Source organism: Saimiri boliviensis, chromosome 8, assembly GCF_048565385.1.
Source record: "Saimiri boliviensis isolate mSaiBol1 chromosome 8, mSaiBol1.pri, whole genome shotgun sequence".
In the NCBI taxonomy this organism is placed as follows: Eukaryota; Metazoa; Chordata; class Mammalia; order Primates; family Cebidae; genus Saimiri; species Saimiri boliviensis.
Window position 1 is genome coordinate 120,262,637 of NC_133456.1, and position 10,189 is coordinate 120,272,825.

A 10,189-nucleotide genomic window follows, 5' to 3' on the forward strand; every position below is an offset into this window, starting at 1 on the left:
TCTTGGAAATGACTAGGAATCTGCATATTTAGATTACAAGCATCTCCTTAGAAACAGATTTGTTGCTTTTGGCCAGGGATGGTGGCTCTTGCCTGTACTTTGGGAAGCCAGGCTGGGCATATGTCCTGAGGTCAGGAGTTCGAGACAAGCCTGACCAACATGGTGAAACTCCATCTCTACTAAAAAGGACAAAATTAGCTGAGTGTGTGGTGAATGCCTCTAATCCCAGCTACTCAGAAGGCTAAGGCAGGAGAATGGCTTCAACACAGGAGGCAGAGGTTACCAAGACCTATGATCATGTCATTGTACTCCAGATTGGGCAATAAGAGTAAAATTTCATCTAAAAAAAAAAGATACGAAAATTTCTAGGGCCTCAGTTACTAACTGAATTGTCTAGCTTATCTGCAATAAACAAAGGTATTATTACAGGTAAAGCATCACAGGATACACTGAATTTGTCTAGAAAACTTTGGAATGATGCCTCAGGAGCACCTTCCTGACAGCTGTGTGGGAGATCCAGCGGAAACATGCAAAGCAAGAGCACCTCCGAAGTCCAGGTGTGGAGGTTCTTGCCTGTCAGCCCAGCAATGTGGGAAGCCAAGGCGGGTGGAACACTTGACATCGGATGTTTGAGACCAGCTTGGGTAACACAGTGAGACCCTGCCTCTACAACAAAAAATAAAAATAAAAAAAATGATTAGAATGAAGAAGAAATACCTCTGACCCTCTGACATTGCTTAAAAATATAGTTCTAGACCAGAAATCAAGATACAAAAGTGTGAGTCCCCAGAGGGTTATTTAAGTTTAAATAGAAGAAATGTTAGACATTTCCTCTACAGCAATGAAATCTGTAGCATTCATTTTGCAGTTTGGAAACTTAGTTTCTGGCCAGCCTGGGGGAAGCAGAAGAGGTCCCAGAACTCAGCATTGGGGTAGAAAGGAGGAAGGAAACTGGATGGACCCCGCAGAGAACCAAGATAAGCTGGGAAGACAAGGCAGACCCAGTCCTTCTGCTTGTGGCCTGAGCCTAAGAAAGCTACCTAGGGGACGGAGGGAGGAGCCCCATGCTGTGGATGCCTCCAGGTGCAACGTTGGGTCCGCAATGGCCAGAGAAGCTCCTGAGACCAAGCAGTGTCTGTCGCCTCCCTACCTTTAGTTGTCTTCTGGTCGCCAATGTGCTGCAAGTCAGGACCCTCTCCGGCTCCCAAATCCAACTGTGCAGGCTCCAAAGCAGTGAGGCCTGGAGCTACAGCCGTGTGGTAGATCTCAGAGTGTCAGGACATCTCTTCCCACTGCACCCTGAGCTTGCCCCACTTTGGGCCGGCATTGGGTTACAGCGTGTTCCAGGTGCCTCTGCTCCTCTCTGCTGGGGCTTGGCTTTTTGTTGGCCACCAACTCAGATGTAAGAGCCCAGATTGGCTCCGATGAACCCCTGCGCTGGCCATGCCTCAGGCTGTCTTTGGTGCACGTGGTCAGCGAGATCCACAAGGGGCAGCTCAGCACATCTCAGGCAGCTTGGGCCTTCACTGGTCCCCACATATGCAGAGCTCAGCACCTGCCACCTCTTCCCAGCACAAGCACGGGGCAGCACCAGGACACAGAGCTGCACACCACTAGCAGTCCCCACCCTGCCTCACTTGCTCACCCTGAGCTGACTTATCTGCAAAGCCACCACCCTGCCTGGTTTATTCAGAATGGGCCTGGTTGCAACAAGCCTGAGAGCTGTGACTGCGGGAGGATGGAGCTCCTTCTGCTTCTACCCAACAACTCAAGGCCACCAACTGAAGACCACCAGCTGAGGGTGCCAACCTAAGGCAACCAATGAGGGCACCCAGTGAAGGTCACCAGGAGAAGGCCAGTTGCCCTGCATCCTGGTTAAGAGGAAACAATCAGGCCCAGAGTACCCTGCATGCCCCCTCCTAAACTTGGAACTTGAGAGCACAGCCACTTGGCTCCAAGGCCCTGCCCTGCCATTAGCCCCGCCCCACCATTGGCCCCCACCTGCGAGTGGCCCCGCCCCACCTTTCATTCATTGCTGGCTGCTGGGAGCTTTCAGGTCTCTCACTGTGCCGACTTTCCTAGGGATCATCACCTTACAATGAATGATGCTAAAATTACTGAAACCAAATCTGCCTCATGCACTATCTGGGATTCATAGAACCTCGTTTCCCCAATAACCTCTGAGATTTTTAGAAACTAAAAAAAAGACAGATTTCTCCAGGTGCTTTCAGAAAAACAGCCTTGCCATGAGCTATGCCTGCTCTATAATGTCAAGTCATATTTCATATATCCGTATATATACATTCAATACACATATACTCATTTTACAATTTTGGAAATAATATACATATGCAATGAAATTCACAAGACTAATCAAAGAAATTTTCTAAAACTTATACACCAAGTACATCACATTTTCTAATGAGCATTTTGATAGAGCAACTCAGAATTTATAGTTTCAACAAACAGAAAGGCTTATGTAAGAGAAAACTACCACATAGTAAAAGATTTTCAATACGATTATCATTGGTACTTTTAACTAAAAACTACCCAGTAAATGTCTTGTGAATTGCTTTGTGACTATGGTGATTTGTTTAGTCTTTCTGATCCTTGGATCGATTATCACAAAAATGTATCACCAATTTTATAAACTTGGTCTAAAGTTAAATGAGACAAAAATAATCCTTCTTCATATATTATACTCTTAGAAAATTTATAGGCATTGTGTCCACATTTTTACACACTTACCTTATAGAAGTCTCATAAGAACCCTCTCTTTTGAATTACAAGCATTTTGCCATGATTCTTATACACTTACTTATGCAGGCCTCATAAAAAACACATCTTTAATAGTTGAGAAAAACTAAGGCTCAGATGAGTTCTAAATACACTCATTATTACATCATAATGAGTAAGGGAACTGGGATTCATCTCTAGTTTTCTCTGATGCCAAAAATGGTGCAGTGTAACAAGGACCAAGTTCTACCCAGAACGCAAGGGATCAAAACATATGGATTCCCTTTTCTACACCCTCATGTGTGAATTCAGTGGCTTTCATGCCTCAGAACAATCCTAAACTCCCTCCCAGGTTGCCTTGCAGTGGTTCACTTTTTCTTGGGGGTGATAAGGAATCTGTATTTAGACCACAAGCATCACCTTTTAAAAGCTGTGTTGATCAAGAAATGAAAATTTCTAGACTGCATATTACTAACTTTGAATTGTCTAGCTTCTCTGCAATAAATAAAAGGCTATTCCATGTAAAAAAATGACAGCATCCATTGAATTTGTGCAGGAAGGGTGGAACTATGCTGTAGGATCATGTAACTGGCAGCCGTGCAGGAAGACCTGCAGAAGCACACAAAGCAAGAGCGCCTCCAGAGGCCAGGTGCGGTAGTTCCTGCCGGTCATCCCAGGAGTGTGGGAGGCCAAGGTGGGTGAATTATTAGAGGCCACGTGTTTGAGACCAGCCGGGGCAGCACAGTGAGACCCTGTCTCTACAAAAGATGATTATTTGTTAATTATTAGAATCAGGAAGAGTACCTGTAATCTTCTGCCATTGCTTTAGAATAGGGAGCTTTGGTCTAGAACTCGAGATATAAAATTGTGAGTCCCAATGTGGCTATTTAAGTTTAAATAGAAGAGCTTTCAGATATTTCCTCTACAGCAATGAAATCTGTAGCATCCATTTTGTATTTTGAAAAGTTAGTTTTTGACCAGCCGAGGGGAAGAAGAAGAGGGCCTAGAAGTGGGCATTTGGGAAGTGAGGAGAAAAGCAACCAGCTGGATGCAACAGGGAAAGAAGTAGGGGTGGGCACTCCAGGCAGAGCCAGTCCTTCTGCTTAGGGCCTGGGCCTAGGAAAGCCAACTAGGGGCAGAAGGGCAGAGCCCCGGACTGTGGATGCCTCTGGGGGTACCTTGGGTCAGCAATGGCCAGAGGTATCTGGCCAAGCGGTATCTGTCATCTCCCCACCTTTGGGCATCTTCTGGTCGCCAATGTGCTGCAGGTCAGGACTCCGGAATCAAATTGGGCAGGCTCCAAGCAGTGGCGTTTGGCACTGCTCCCACCCCTGGCTCATGGATCCCAGAGTGCAGGATGACTTCACCCACCGCACCCCCATCTGGGCTCACTTGGGGCTGGCATTGGGGGACAGCATTTTCCAGGAGCCTCTGCTCCTCTCTGCTGCGACCTGAGCCTTTGCTGGCCGCCCACTCATTGATGTCAAAGTTGAAGAAGAGATCCACAGAATCGCTGTGCTGCTCTGCCTGGGGCTGGCTTGGGTGCACTTGCCACAGGGCAACATGGTCCCCATAGGCCCCTCTGCTCTTCTGGGGCAGCTTGGGCCTCTGCTTGTCCCCATGTCTGCAGAACTGAGCACCTTCTGCCTCTCCCCAGGAAACACAACCAAATCGCACCAACTTAAGGCACCCACTGAAGGCACTAAATGAAAGCCACCTAATGAAGGCCCGTTGCCCTGCCAACCACGTCGCGTTCTGCTTAGGAGGAACCAATCAGGACGCGAATTCCCTCTAGGCGTCGGCCTGTCATTTGTGAGGTGGGAGCCTGGGCACTGGCTCACAAAGCCCCGCCCTCTGAACTACCTCACCCCACCTTTCAATTATTGGTAGCTGGTAGCAGCTTTCTTTACTTTGAATTATAAATGTGAATTCTGGTGAAATTTCTGTATCTTAATGTACCTCAATGAGCACTACCTGACTTTCAAAGATCCTCATTCCCCGTGGCCTCTGAGTTTTTTGGAAACTACACAGAATGCAAATTTCTGCAGGCGCTTTCAGAAAAAACAGTGCCATGAACTGAGATTACTCTGTGATCTTTTGATATATATAATTGATACGATATATGAAATATATTAATACACATTCACATTTATATTAATTTTGTATGCATATATTTAAGCAAATTAACAAGACTGAGAAAATTTTGCAAAATTTATATACTGAGTACATCACATTTTTCTAATGATCAATTTGATAGAAGAATTTCGAATCTATGGTTTCACCAAACTGGGAGCCTTAGGTAAGAGAAAACCACCACATAATATAAGATTTTCAACGTGATCATTATTACTTTTTTTTTTTTTTTTTTGAGATGAAATTTCACTCTTTTTGTCCAAGCTGGAGGGCAATGGCATGATCTCGGCTCAGTGCAACCTCTGCCTCCTGCGTTTAAGTAATTCTCCTGCCTCAGCCTCCCAAGGAGCTGAGATTACAGGCATGCGACACCATGCCTGGCTAATTTTGAATTTTTAGTAGAGACAGGGTTTCCCCATGTTGGTCAGAGTGGCCTTGAATTCTGGACCTCAGGTGATCCGCCCACCTCGGCATCCCAAAGTGCTGGGATTATAGGCCTGAGCCACTGCACCTGGCCCATTTCTACTTTTAACTAGCACTTACCCAGTAAATACATTGTGAACTGCTTCATAATTTATTTAAACTTACTGATCCTTTGTTTGATTATCTCAAAAATATTTATGATACTAACTTTATAAACTCATTCAAAAATTAAAGAAAAATAATCCTTCTCCATGTACTGAATAATCACAAAATTAAAGACATTGTGTGCAGATTTTTACTTACCTTATTGAAGTCACATAACAACTTTGTCTTTAAATTACAGGCATTATTCCCAGATTTTTACACACTTACCTTATGCAATCCTCATAACAATCCCACCTTTTACAGATGAGCAAACTGAGGCCCAGAGGAGTTAAAGATACATTGACCATCACGTCATAATGAGTGATGGAACTGGGATTCAAAGGTGGTGCAACTTAACAAAGACCAAGTTACACCTAGCACGTGTAGGATCAAAACATGCAGATTCCCTTTCTCTACCCTCTTACCTGTGAATTTCAATGGTTCACGGCCTCAGAACAATCCTAAACTCGCTCCCAGGTAGCCTTTCAGTGGATCCCTTCTCCTTGCGGATGATTAGGAATCTGCATTTTTGGACCACAAGCATCTATAAACAGTTGTGTTGATCATGAAATAAAAACTTCTAACCATAGGTTACCAATTGTGAATTGCTTGGCTTTTCTTCTATAAATAATAGGCTATTCTGTGTTAAAAAATTACAGGATCCACTGAATTTTTGCAGAAAGATTTGAAATGATGCTGCAGGAGCATTGACAGCTGTGCAGAAAGACCAGCTGAAACACACAAAGCAAGGGCACCTCCAAAGGCCAGGTGTGGTGGTTCTTGCTCGTCATCCCAGCAATGTGGGAGGCCAAGGTGGGTTAATCACTTGAGACCAGGAGTTTGAGAACATCCTGAGCAACACAATGAGACCCTGTCTCTATAAAAAACCATTTTTTTAAATGATTAGAAACAAGAAGAGTACCTCTGACATTACTTCAGTATAGAGCTCTGGTCTAGAATTGAACACATGAAATTGTGAATCCTAGAGCCAGTCCTCTTGCTCGGGGCCTGGGCCTAGTAAAGCGAACTAGGAGCAGGAGGGAGGAGCCCCAGGCTGTGGCTGTCTCTGGGGGGAAACTTGGGTCAGCAATGGCCAGAGGAGTTCCTGAGACCAAGCGGTATCTGTGGCCTCCCTACCTTTGGGCGTCTTCCGGTCGCCGCTGTGCTGCAGGTCAGGGCCCCAGCATCAGACTGGGCAGGCTCCAAGCAGAAGTGTCTGGCGCTGCTCCCACCTCCACCTCCACCCCTCCACCCCTCCACCCCTCCACCCCCACCCCCACCCCTCCACCCCCACCCCCACCCCTCCACCTCCACCCCCACCCCCACCCCCACCCCCACCCCCACCTCCACTGCCTGGATCTCAGAGCCGCAGGACGGCCCCCCCCACCTCAGCCTGAGCTGGCCCCGCTTGGGGCTGGCATTGGGAAACAGCTCCACAGTGGCTGCTTAAGTTTAAATTGAAGAGGAGTCAGACGTTTTCTCTACAGCAGTGAAATCTGTAGCATCCATTCCGTATTTTGTAAACTTAGTTTTCGGCCACCTGGGGGAAGAAGAAGAGGTCCCAGAACTGGGCACTGACTGGGGTAGGGAAGAGGAAGGAAATGGCCAGACACAACAGGGAAAGAAGAAGGGGTGGGGACTCGAGGCACAGCCAGTCCTCCTGCCTGGGAGCTGGGCCTAGGAAAGCTAACTGGGGGGTGGGGGGAGGGAGGCGCCCCGGGTTGTGGATGTCTGTGGGGAGAACATTGGGTCAGCAACGGCCAGAGGATCCCTGAGGCCAAGCGGTATCCCTGGCCTCCCTACCTTTGGGCGTCTTCTGGTGGCCAGTGCGCTCCAAAGCAGCGGGGTCAGGCACTAGAGCCATCTCTGTCTTGTAGATCTGAATCAAAGCTGAAGGACGGCTCCGCCCCCTCACCCTGAGCTGGCCCCGCTTGGGGCTGCCATTGTGGTACAGCGTGTTCGTGTTCGGGGCGCCCGTAACTCCTCTCTGCTGGGGTTGTGCCTTTGCTGGCCGCCCACTCATTCATAGATGTCAGAGCCGCAGGACGGCTCTGCAGAACCCCAGCACCGGCCGTGCTGGGGGCTGGCTTTGGTCCACATGCGACAGGTCAGCGTGGTTTTTATGGGGAGCCTCTGCTCTTCTCAGGCAGCTTGGGCCTTCGCTTGCTTCCAGGTCTGTAGGGCTCAGCACCTGCTGACTCTCCCAACTTTGAAGGCAATAACTGAAGGCCACCAGCTGAAGGCCGGTTGCCTTGCCAACCAGATCACGTCCTACTTAGGAGGAACCAATCAGGCCTTGAGTTCCCTCCAGGTGCGGCCCTTCCATTTGTGATGTGGGAGCCCAGGCACCGCCTCTCAAGGCCCCGCCCCACAGCGGCCCGCCCCACCTGTGGTTCATTGACAGCTGCTAGCAACTTTCTGGTTTCCTCAATGTGAATTATGAATAAGAATTATGTTAAAATCAGTGCAACCAAATGTGCCTCATGCACTGTCTGGCATCCAAAGGTTCCTCTTTCCCCCAAGGCTTCTGAGGGTTTTTGAAACTAGTAAGAAGACAAATTTCTGCAGGTGCTTTCAGAAAAAACATTGCCATGAGTTAAGTCTACTCTGTTATGTTCACATGTGTACATGTGATATACATATATATTTAATGTGTATATATGCATTCAATAAGTATGCAATTTATATTTTTTGAAAATACATTCATTTAAACTAGCAAGTGTAATAGGGAAATTTTGTAAAATTCATACACTAAGTACATCACATTTTTCGAATGCTCACGTTGATAGAGCACAGTTCTAGATGCAGCCCTTTACACGTGTTTCTGGTATTTACCTTCTTTCATCAAACATTTCTTTAGAATTGACTCAAGGCAAGATATGGTAGAGAAATGGAAGAATCAATTAGAGGAGGTGTTCAACTAGTAGGTGAGACTGATGGGTACACAGGCAACTTCAATAAAATGATATATATTAAAGGTACCTGGGGAGAAGTGCTAAGATGAGCCCCAAATCCCTGTGTTTATGATGATGCAATCTTTATATTAAAATAGTAGTAATACAATAACATGTTCTACTTGATCTCTCACCTTTAATTTCATGGTATAATCTTCCACCATTTTTATCCTAACTAAGGATAAAATGAAAATAACCTAACCACCGAAAATAAACATTTCAATCTTAGATTTACTGTTGAAAGAAGTGTGTCATTGATGTTTCAGTTTATTATTGTGGCACCAAATTTCCAGTGCGGAAGCAGCATGAGCTGGAATTCATGCCCTTCATTCGGAAAGATTGCAAATCATTGACTTCTTTTTTGGTAAATATTTAAGAAAATTACAATTCTCTTAATGCTGCAAAGGGATCTTAAAATGATGGAGATATATTTGTACTCTGCATGTCAATGTACATATTCCTTCTTTCAGTTTAGTACAAAAATAGTACTTAAGGAACTTCTGTGGAATAGAAATTCTAAGTAACAACTAGAGTTGATATTTTTCATAAACCATAAAATGTATAAACGTTTAGTGTTGTTTGGTTTTTTTGAGACAATCTAGCTCTTTGGCCCAGGCTGGAGTGTAGTGTCGTGATCTCAGCTCCCTGTATCCTCCCTATCAGTTCCAACCCATTCTCCTATCTCTATCTCCGAAGCAGCTGGGAGTACAGGCAGATGCTGTCATGGCTGGCTAATTTTTGTATTTTCAGTAGAGGCAAGGTTTTGCAGGATTGGCCAGGCTGGTGTCCAAGTTCTGACCTCCAGTGATCCACCTACCTCGGCATCCCAAAGAATAAACATTTTTAAACATTTAAAGTTGACCTTGCCATTTTGAAATGTAGACACTTATCAGGCTCCTGAGTAATTATACTCTATAGTTATCTGCCCACATTCTTTAGCAGATGCATCTTCTCCAGCAAGGCCTTCGATATCACTTCCAGTAGTAATTGACAGCCAAGAAAGCAGGCTATGCCTCACCTACTCCTTCCTGGGCTAAAGATCTCAGACTTAGTTGCTCACCCTTAATTTGGAAAAAATAAATTAAAGAATTCTTCTATCATTAAACACAACAGAATAATCAATTTAAAAATTATTTTTGATTATTGACATTTTGATGCCAATCCCACATTTGGTAATAATGATTATATACGGAAATATTTTTTAGCCAATTAAACTGGAAAGTATTCTTTTAAACAACTTCATGATCATTTTTGTTCCACTCAGTATCTTTAATGGAATAATAAGGTGTTTTTGATAAACCACATGAGTTATTCTCAATGATCTTATGATAGTTGTAATCAAAATGAATCCTTTGGGCCTGGCATGGTGGCTCACACCTGTAATCCCAGCAATTTGGGAGGCTCAGGTGGGCAGATCACCTGAGGCCAGGAGTTCAAGACCAGCCCTGCCAACATGGAGAAACTCTGTCCCTATTAAAAGTAAAAAAAAAAAAAAAAAAAAAAAAAAAAAAAAAGAGAGCTGGGCGTTGTGATGGGTGCCTGTATTCCAGCTACTTGGGAGGCTGAGGCACGAGAATCGCTTGAACTCAGGAGGCAGAGGTTGAAGGGAGAGGACATTCTGCCATTGCACTCCAGCCTGAGAAACAAGAGTAAAACTCTGTCTCAAAAAACAGGATTATTAAATATTAATCTAGTACTTACTGTAAACTCAGCACTTTCGGGTACATCAGTGGGTGTTTAGTTTTATTATGCTCCTAGAGTTTTATTTTTCCATTACAGATTTTCTTTTCTTTTCTTTT

General features: G+C 45.2%; 1 long non-coding RNA gene across 1 annotated transcript; it reads left to right on the top strand.

Annotated features, from left to right (window-relative positions):
- The first annotated feature begins 8,225 nt into the window (after nucleotides 1–8,225).
- LOC120367562 (uncharacterized) lies at nucleotides 8,226–9,496 on the top strand. The gene is made up of 2 exons (XR_005581917.1): nucleotides 8,226–8,363; nucleotides 9,333–9,496. It is a non-coding gene; the product is annotated as an uncharacterized LOC120367562 (long non-coding RNA).
- Nucleotides 9,497–10,189: the final 693 nt, after the last annotated feature.